Genomic DNA, 9,208 nt, shown 5'->3' on the forward strand with positions numbered 1-9,208 from the left:
GAGACAGGATTTCTCTGTGGTTTTGGAGCCTGTCCTGGAACTAGCTCTTGTAGACCAGGCTAGCCTCAAACTCCCAAGTGCTGGGATTAAAGGCGTGTGCCAGCACCACCCGGCCTGGTTGCCATTTAAATATGAACTAAAAGGTGTTTCTCATCGGGCCAAAGGCATCTCTGTCCAAACCATAAATGGTTCTCTGGACAGCAGAAAAATATACATGCTTCTAACCAAAATCTGTAGTTTTTGCTAGGACTCAAAGGTATGAGTCTATTCCTTCTGTTTACAGATGCCCATTATCTGCTTTTTTTCTACAATATAAGTTTTTCTTTAAATAAATTTAAACTTCTGTTCCTAGTTTAAACTTATCTCAATAGGCTTCCACTTGGCTGGCAGACGCATCTAGGCATCAGTGCTGACCACAGCCTGCTCTGAATGGCTGTGAGCCCTGGACTTCCTGAAAGCTGATGTGGACCAGTCCAGCTGATGTGAACACTCCCTGTTCCTTCAACGAAGTCTGATGAGTGCCCCATTGCCTGAATGCTCCCCCCTGTGGCCAGCCTTTCAACCTGCTTGGGCCCGGATAACAACGCCCCAATGTCAGCTTGAAGCAGTTGTGGAAAGGAACACATTGTCCCATTCCCACTGACCAAAGTAGGTTGAAAGGCTGAGACAAGGGGGACCTTCCTGGCATGGGGGACAAGATAACGACCTATAGTGTCTGTCGATATACTAGAAAAACAGGCCCATATTTGTCTATTAATGGGTTTATTAATTTAAGTAGTCCCATACCTCCTTAAAACCAGGGGCAAGCAGGACCCAAGGCTGCACACTGTAATGGGTGCTTGTGAAGAGGGAAATGTGAGAGCCAGCCATGATAAGCTAAGTACGGGCAGGTCACCCAAAGGAAGTTCTTTTTTTTTTTTTAAGATTTATTTATTTATTTATTATACAACATTCTGCCTCCATGTATGCCTGCCCGCCAGAAGAGGGTGCCAGATCTCATTACAGATGGTTGTGAGCCACCATGTGGTTGCTGGGAATTGAACTCAGGACCTCTGGAAGAGCAGCCAGTGCTCTTAACCACTGAGCCATCTCTCCAGCCCCCAAAGGAAGTTCTTTACTTCCAGTCATTATCACCTGCCAGAGTAGGACTCAGCCATCATCGATAAATTTAAATGGAGGCCCTAGTCTTAGTAGTTTACCCAGAAGCAATACCTGGCTGCAGGAAGAACAGATTACCCAGCACCACCCAAGAACAGACCATCCAAAGGAAATGACTAATGTTCCAACCTCTGTAGATAGGATCACCTGCCAGCACACTCACCAGGGCGTGTCAGCCAACCAGGGGCCCTGAACCTCAGAGACCCTTCAGCCCCACCTTTACTACTATAAAGACCCAACTCTAACAGAGCTCCGGGCTCTCCATTCACTCTGAAAGACTCTAAATGCATTTCTGAGGCCTCTCAGCATTGCACGCCTCTCTCCTGGAGATGTGACAGTCGCCCACACACAAATGTTGGACTTTCTTTTTGTGGATGTTCTCCAAACGTAACTCTATTGAGGCAAGACAAACCACGGAGGTTGACTCAGTCACTGCAACAAGGTCAGGATGGCCCACCGATGCTCCCTCTTACCTCACCCGATCACGCAGCTAGTCTCCTGCCCTGACACAGACCAATCACCGCTGGTAGCCCTTTGAATAAGCCAATCCAATGAGTTGGAAAACAACGCTCAGGCTCCCCCATTTTTTCCTGTGGCTTTTTGCTTTAAAAACAGTACAAAATAGATAACTGACACTCTTCACTTAGCTGAGGGGTCCTGTCATGACAGAATTAATTAAAATCCTCTTGCTTTTTCATCAACTGTGGAGTCTGGATGGTGTCTTAAAGTACCTCCTCCCTAGAGCTTGGACTCCTAGTCCAACAATTCCAATATGTTGGACATGCGGAGAGACAGAGTTTGCAAACTTGAGTAAAATAAAGGCTCTTTGCTTTTACATACAGAACTTGGTTTCCTTGTTGGCTTTTGCAGGACTTCACGGATTTGGGCATAACACCTTCTACTTTCCTTCTCCCACAATAAACCTCTTACACTCACTCTGTGGCTTTGCTTAGTAGCAGGGCCCACCGAAAGGTACTCACTTCATACTGGGACCCTACCCACCGGCTCCACTCTCAACATATATGCTCTCTTTCACCCCCAACAAATCTGCTTTCTTGATCATTGGTGACTTTGCCTTCCATTCAGTTGGGTGTCTGGCGGGGCTACCCGCCTCTGATGTGAGGCTTCCTTTCTTGAGCACAGTAATCTCCTTGCCTCTGGCTTTTCTTGAAGTCCTAATACCAGGTGATTGTCTCAAGCTCAGAGCCCTCAGCCCCTGCCCTTTGTGAGATGACCCACCAGGTGGCTTGTGCCTATCTCAAAATCAACCAACTCTTTCTGAATTCCTGGAGAGCTATCTAGGAATTGCAGACCCCTGGGTCTTACTTCTCTGTCCCATTCATGGGAACTGTGTCATCATTTATGCTTCCTGCTCCCATGGGTAGTGTAGGAGGGTCATCTGTCTATGTGTTACTTTCATTGGTTAATAAAGAAACTGCCTTGGCCTTTTGATAGGCCAGCCCTTAGGTGGGTGGAGCAGACAGAACAGAATGCGGGGAGAAAGAAGCAGAGTCAGGCAGGCGCCATGAATCTCTGGCCTGAGAAGGATGTAGGTTAGGATCTTTCCCGGTAAGCCACAGCCTCGTGGTGCTACATAGATTTAATGGAAAGGGGTTAATCAAGATGTGAGAGTTAGCCAAGAAGAGGCTAGAAATAATGAGCCAGGCAGCGTTTAAATGAATACAGTTTCCGTGTAATTATTTCTGGTAAAGCTAGCCAGGCGTCCGGGCAGGACGAAAAGCAGCCACTCCCCTATTACAATACATGGGGATGATTTTGGAGTCCCACTGACCATTCCTGGTCAGCTCTTGTTGCAGGACTACCAGCTGCTGGCCACAGAGCTGGAGGTGACAGGCCATCAAACATGCCCAGGGAAAGACGTGGTGATGGAAAAGGATCTGTGCTGTAAGCCCTAGGGGTCGACTTGGGTCACTCTAGCAGCACTTTGCCAGGTCCAGGCAGTGCCTGATGGTTCCACAGAGCCTGGACAGTGACATTAAACAACCAGATATTCCAGGACATGGCCATCACCCCCGCTTTCCCAGGTCCCCCAAAGATGGACAATGCCCCCTTGGTCTACAGGAAGTAGTCTTGAGAGCATGGCATCCTCATCCCTGCTTCACCTGCTAACTCCCACTCCTTTTTTGAGACAGGGTTTCTCTGTAGCTTTGAAGCCTGTCCTAGAACTAGCTCTTGGAGACTAGGGTGGCCTGGAACTCACAGAGATCGGCCCGTCTCTGCCTCCCGAGTGCTGGGATTAAAGGTGTGCACCACCACCGCCCTGCCTACCTGCTACCCCCTTCTAAGTTCTCACCTTTTTATAATAAATAAAAAGGATGAATGTTAGCATTCAGGCATCTGCACTGGCCTGCCCCTGGGGTCCTGACAGGCTCTCCCCTTAACTGTGGCAGCTAAGAGCACCTCTTGTGCTCATTCTCTACATTCTTCTTCCTTTTTTTTTTTTTTTTTTTTTTTTTTTTTTTTTTTTTTTTTTGGTTTTTCGAGACAGGGTTTTTCTGTGGTTTTGGAGCCTGTCCTGAAACTAGCTCTTGTAGACCAGGCTGGTCTCGAACTCACAGAGATCAGCCTGCCTCTGCTGGGATTAAAGGCGTGCGCCACCACTGCCCGGCTTCTTCTTCCTTTTTTTATTGATATTTATTGAGCTCTACATTTTTCTCTGCTCCTCTCCCTGCCTCTCCCCTCCTCCCTTCAGCCCTCCCTAAGGTCCCCACGCTCCCAATTTACTCAGAAGATCTTGTCTTTTTCTACTTTCTAATTCCCATGTAGATTAGATCTATGTAAGTCTCTCTTAGTATCTGCATTGTTGTCTAAGTTCTCTGGGATTGTGGTTTGTAGGCTGGCTTTCTTTGCTTTATGTTTAAAAACCAACTATGAGTGAGTACATGTGATAACTGTCTTTCTGTGTCTGGGTGACCTCACTCAAAATAATAGGGACCTTGGGAGTGGATTGAAGAGGGGAGGGGAGATGTAGGGAGGGGAGCAGAGAAAAATGTAGAGCTCAATAAATATCAATAAAAAATTAAAGAAAAGAAACCCTAGTCCATATAATTTCTTTTTAAGAGCTCAGGAATAGTGGGATCTCCTCTGACACAGAAGGGGTTTTCTCATTGACTTTTTAGTGCTAAATGGACCCAGAGATTTTAATCGATATTATTAGTTCCAGACAAGGTTGCTCTGGTTATGTTAAATTCAATTAAAGTGATTAATAAATCTTCCCTCCCTTCTCTTATTTTAACACACCTGTAATTTCCATTGTCAGAACCCTTCGAAGGATATTTGATTATGCTGAAGTCTGCTATTGTGTTGGCATTGGTCAGTCAGCCCATCCCAGCATCCTCCATCCAGCTAGCTAAAGATTATCTGTTCCTTTCTTTTGTCCAAACTAAGTGCCTGGTGGAGAAAGGCAACTTTTTCATGGCAAGACAACATCAGGGTGCTTCCTACGATGGGGTGCCTCTTATTTCCCTGTCAAGATGCATTTAGATGTTGGCATAGGTTGAAAATAAAGCACAACTGTAGCCAGAGAACAACCACACAACTTTCAACAGTGAGACCACAGCGCTGTGCTGGACAGTCAAACGTTGGAAAGTTTGATTCCTAAGGGTCCTTTTGCAGTCACTTGTCACCTCGGGGAGTTAGGCGCCTCTTCCATGGGTCCCTCGGTGCCTTGTTGAGGTGTGAGTGATGTATTCAGGAAGAAAGACCAGCACCTTTGACGGCTGTGGGAGTCTGAGGTTCAAGCCAGTCATTTTGGAAGCAGTGAACTAAGACAGCATCTCCGGGCTGGAACAGGTGATGGGGGGGGGGGTGGATCCAAGAAAGAATCTTATCCAGAGTTAACTGCAATCCTTTTAAGGACTCAGAGATTGGTGTGGGACAATCTGAAAATAATCCGGCTTGTGCCCAAGGGATCAGGAGGTTGCCCAGCTGGGGTGAACTTTTCTCTGCAGTGAGTACATCAGATTCTGAGGACATAAGGCAAGAGGTCCACCAGTTGGCACCAGTTTCAGGAGGGCATTTGTTTAAAATCTCCTCTGAAGTTCTATCCATTCTCTGCACTTTGCTGAGCTCTGAGGATGAAGCGTACAACGAAGTTCCCAGTTTATATTAGGAGCCTCAGAGAGCAATTGAGATAACTTGGCCATGAAGGCCAGGCCACTGTCGGACCCCAGAGATGTGGGGAGGTGAAATCTGAGAATAATTTCCATCACTAATTTCTTAGCTACCACTTGGACCATTTCAGCTCAGGAAGGAAAGGCATCTACCCAGCCTGTTGTAGCCAAACAGTCCTGGCTGGACTTCATTTCCCACAATTCACCAGGAACCATACCTTGACTCCATTGGCCCAGGGGAAATATGTTCTTTGCATTTACCTGGACACAGGTCAGGCAGAGGTCTGAAATGCTCTGAAGTTTTTCTCAGTGTCCAGATAGCCAGACATGAGGGGAGACAAGTCCTGCAATCTTCTGGTGCAATTGCATGACGGGATGCAAGGCCTTAGCCAGTTTTGGCACAGTATCTTTGGCATGCAGATTCTTCCGTCAGGCAAGATCCACCATCCATAACAGCTCTCCTGAACTCTCAAGTCAGAATGTGTCAGCAGCAGGGTAGCAGGACTAAGGGCCGAGGATTTATCAAATGTCAGCCTGTCCTTTTCTAAAGAAGGGCTTGGTACTGGGTCAGACGGGCATTAGTCATCCGCTGGTTGGTGGCATCTCTCAGCAGGGCTTCCACAGCGCGTGGATCTGTCCCAACGTGAGCTTGTCAGCTTCTACAAGAACTGCAGTGGCTGCAATGAGACTTAAACAAGGAGGTCATCCGAGAGGCTTCAGGATGGAGGATGCTGTCGGCTTTTCCCAGGACCAGGCTCTGAGTCAGGACTCCCTTCCTTTCTTTCTGTCTTTCTGTCTTTCTGTCTTTCTTTCTTTCTTTCTTTCTTTCTTTCTTTCTTTCTTTCTTTCTTTCTTTCTGTCTTTCTTTCTTTCTGTCTTTCTTTCTTTCTTTCTTTCTTTCTGTCTTCCTTTCTTTCTTTCTTTTTTTTTTTTTTTTTTTTTTTTTTTTTTTTTTTTTTTTTTTTTTTTTTTTTTTTTTTTTTTTTTTTTTTTTTTTTTTTTTTTTTTGTTTTGGTTTTTTTTGAGACAGGGTTTCTCTGTGGTTTTGGAGCCTATCCTGGAACTAGCTCTGTAGATCAGGATGTCCTTGAACTCACAGCCTTGAACCCGGCTAGGACTCCCTTTCTTTTGTGGACTTAAAGGTAAAAGGGCTTGGAGACACCAGGGAAAGTTAATATGGGAGCCTGTCCCAGGGCCTCTTAAAGTTCTTAAAGGCCTGTTTATGTTCCTCAGTCCATTCCAAACAATGGCCCTGGCCATAGCAGAGTAGAGGGTTTGGCAATCTCAGCAGACCCAGGCATCCAAAGACAGCAACATTCCCCAGCTCCAGACACTCCCTAACTTGTTCCTCGGTGGCTGGAGTTGGGATTGCAGTATGGCTGCTATGCGGGAGAGCAGTCTTTTCCCTTCCTAAGAAAGGAACCTGCAGTGAGCACATTTGAGCTTTCTGTTTAGAAACTCTGTAGCCTAACTGGGATGGAGTTTCCAAAAGGCTTCTGGTGGCTCCTATTTGAGTTCTCCTCATCCTTAGCAGCCAAAAAAAAAAAAAAAAAAAAAAAAAAAAAAAAAAAAAAAAAAAAAAATCATCTACATACTGAAACAAGGTTACCTCGGGATATTTAGTACCAGGAGCCTTACATCCTGGTCCGGTGCTTTGTTGAAGATGGTGGAGTTTCTAAATCCTTGAGGCAGTGTGGTCCAGGCTAGTTGTCCTGATATCCCCAGTTCGGGTTCAGCCCCTCTGAATGTGAAGACAGGCTGACTGGACTTCAGCAGAGGGACGGGGAAGAAGGCATCTTTCAAATCCAATGAAATACAGAGCAGACCTTCTGCTCTGGCGGTAATGACGTGAGCAAGGCACAGGGATTCGGAGCAGTTGGGTGAATGGAGTCCACCCTCTTGTTCACCTCCCTCAAGTCCTGTACTGGTCCATAGCCTGGCCTTGGACAGACAACCAGCGGCTGTTCCAGGCTGACTGGAATAAGTATGAATAATAAGGAATAAATATGCCTGCTTCAAGGAGGTGCCTGATATGAATCTTGGGCCCTTCCCTGGCCTCCCAACTGATGGGATATGGCTTGATTTGAACGGCCACTGCTCCATGCGTTAGTTGCACTACAGTGGTGGCACACGCTTTGCCAAGTCAGGAGGTTGCTCTCTGCCCAAACTTTATGAATTTCCTGGATCTGTAACTTTCTCCATTCCCCTTCCAGGAAATGGGTTGGGTCTGGAGGCACAGGTAGTCCTCACTTACTGGGCAGCCCCGCCCAGCTGCAATCCGGGAGTCTCCTGAGAACAACGTTGTTGCCTGGAGCTTGCTCAAGAGCCCCCCCCCCCAGTAAAGGGTAGGGACATTCAAGAATAATAATAAAAGAATGAGTCACAGTTCCTTGTCCTAAGTTAATAGTCCGGTAAGTGGTCCATTTGTGTTCTTTGACATCCCCTGTTGCCCCCCCCCCCCGTACTACCATTGTTTGGTTGGTAAGGGGTCCCCGGGCTCCTGCAATACCAAATGAGTAGCCCCCATGTCCTCCAGAAATTTTACAGTTGTTCCCCTATGGTGAAGGTAACCATAGGCTCCAGGGGCCTAGTTCAAAGGAGCCTCAGCCTTAGCTAGGATTGGCTTGGGTTTGGGGTCTACCTGTTTCCAGTATGGACATTCATTTTCCAATGGCCCATTTCTTTGCAGTAGGTACACTGGTCCTTTAGTAAAGGTCTCCTCCTTTTATCATGGTATGCATGGGCAGAGTTGATGGCTGGGGCTTGTAGTGTAGCCATGGTAGCACACCCATCTCGTTTACCAGAAGATCTTTGCTGTCTTTATCATCAAACCCCTTCTGGGATATCTCTAATAGCTCTGACCTGTTCTTTCCTGCAAACACATCCGTCTTTTGTATCTTTGTGCGCATGTCAGGGGCCGATTGAGCAACAAAAGCCAGGTTAAATGCTTTGAGATTTGGCAGGTCTTCTGGGTCTATAGGCGTGTATAACAGATGGGCGTCCAGGAGCTGCTCCAGGAAGGCTGAAGGTGACTGATTCATCTGAGCCCTCTTTCACGTCTGTTACCTTAGCTAGGTCAGTGGGCTTCTGGGAAGCCTGTTCCATCCCCTCTATCAGACCTGGTGGTCACTGAGTGACCTTCTACCTCTCCTCCTTGGCAGGGCCCGGCCAGCTGCCTCTGCCTTCTGGTCATCAGCCATCAAAGCGAATCCAGGGAGTGCTTCAGTTGCTTTCACGAGAACCTGTTCTCTTTGTTTGGGAGCGAAGAGGAAATGGAGGAGAATCTGCTGACAGTCATCCCACTGGGGAGATGAATGAAAAAGAGAATCTATTCGAAAGGTTAAGGAACCGGAACTAGTGCTGAAAGGGGGTTCTGTTTCTTCCGGTTGTAGACAACCCGTGGAGAAAGGGACATACAGGTAGCAATGGTCAGTAAATGGCGGTATGGGAGGGAGGACTGAAGGAGGTGCCACCCCAGAGCCAGAGAAGTTAGAAGGGTCATATGGGACTCCCTGGCGGGTGTGGGAAGGGGAAAAGTCAGGAGGAAGCAAGGAAGACTAAATGGGATGGGGTGGGTACAGATGGGGGGCAGAATGAGGTCTTGGTGGTTGGGACTGGGGTGGCTGAGGTGAAGAGGGGAGAGGAAGGTAAATATGGTTATACGGAGGGAAAGGGGTTCTTCCTCCTGTGAGTCCTACAGAATTGTCTGTAGAGGAGGCTTGTTGGTCTCTGCTACAGGCCCTCAAAAGGTGCGTCTGCTGACACCCAGGGTTTAGCCCACTGCGGACCATCCAGACCGTCATTCAGGGGTGCAGCCCGAAGTTACTTCAGCCCAATCTGATCTGGATGGCCAGGCTTACCACGGGTGACGTTGACCTCTGTCCAGGCTATCTAAGAATTAGAAGTACCTTGGGAAG

The sequence above is a fragment of the Alexandromys fortis genome, unplaced genomic scaffold, assembly GCF_014885135.2.
Source record: "Alexandromys fortis isolate MF-2015 unplaced genomic scaffold, M_Fortis_MF-2015_v1.1 scaffold_161, whole genome shotgun sequence".
Lineage (NCBI taxonomy): Eukaryota > Metazoa > Chordata > Mammalia > Rodentia > Cricetidae > Alexandromys > Alexandromys fortis.